We start from the raw sequence: 1,538 nt of genomic DNA on the forward strand, positions 1-1,538 counted from the left end.
AAACAATATTTACGAGGCTTAGACCAAATCTAACTGACTAAATGGGAAAAAGTGAGTATTTACTAGTCGATGTTATAATTTTTTTTTAAACTATCAACAAAAAATATTTCGGCCAAGACAATACCAACAAAAATTAGTGTACATATTGTATTTTTTAAAAAGAAGGTTTGTTTCTTGAAATATATTTCCTTAATTTCTAAGCACACTTCTAATTTAATACCAGAAAAAACTGTTTTTGCACTTTTTTGATAGATCAGAAAAAATGAGCTTTATTGAGATTTTTAATAAGACTATATTCCCATATAATTTTAGATATAGGAGCAACTTTTGATTCAATTTTATTGACGTATTGAAGCGTATGAAGTCAAGGCTTTGATGAAAAGTGTAACCAAAATTGTTGAATGCGAGGGTGGTGGACACAAATAAAATGTTTTTACTGTTTTATTAGTTACGGTTAGATAACATAAAACGTTCTTACTGTAGTGACAATAATCAACACACAACATATAACCAAATCAATGGCTGATAACCTCCTCGACTGTTACCAAACCGTTGCAAACGGTTCGATATTTTCACAGTTTGTCACAGAGCAACATTTATACAATAAAAAATGAATTTTTACATCTCGCTTTAACAAAAATAAGGTGAGAAATATAATCACTATGATTCAGAATAACATTTTATTTATAAGAAAAATGACTTTAATTATGGAAAATTACCCCTGTCGAGCAGATCCACTACCTCGGACTACATTTGGACAAAAAATTATCCTGGAATCCTCAAACAAGACTGAAAAAACAGGAAACTGCACGTCGATTTCGACTATTACAGCACTTACTAGACAAATGGTCTAAACTTCTAACAAATTACAAAATACTGATCTACATGACTGTAACAAGGCCAATCTGGATATATGGAGTTGAGCTTCGGGGCTCCACTAAACCTTCGAATTTTTCTCGTATCCAATCCTTACAATCCAAAATCTTCAATGCTCTTTACTTTGTCACAATTAAAATCATATATAAAGACCTTAATGTTCCCGATCTAGCCCGAACCAGATATCACTCCTTCCATTATAAACTCCCTAACCACTCAACCCCCTAGTTTCTAACCTTGTATCCTCTTCCATTCCTGATAATCCTCCGAGGAGCCTGAAAAGAAGATGGCCACGAGACCTGCTAATGTAAAATGTCATTAGTGTGCTACTAATGGGTAGTTGCTCTACACGCCTGTAACACTCCATTTTAACTAACATCAAATTTACTGAATGTATTATATAATATACAGTTGTAAATTTCAATAAAGATATTTAAAACAAGATTTATACCTTTACCTCAAAAAATATTATGAAAAAATAAATAAAACTGTAAAAAAAAAAACAAACATTCTATTTAATTCACCACCCTGAATAACAGAAATTCATCAGAATTATAGAAGATTTAAACAATTTAGAGGTTTTTGTACAAAAATGGATTCCCACTCCTGTGCGGCACACAGTTTAAAAACCACTGTCGTCAGCTTCCAGTTCAAACAGTATT

This window comes from Halyomorpha halys, unplaced genomic scaffold, assembly GCF_000696795.3.
Source record: "Halyomorpha halys isolate HHAL.00 unplaced genomic scaffold, Hhal_1.1 Scaffold14.1, whole genome shotgun sequence".
In the NCBI taxonomy this organism is placed as follows: domain Eukaryota; kingdom Metazoa; phylum Arthropoda; class Insecta; order Hemiptera; family Pentatomidae; genus Halyomorpha; species Halyomorpha halys.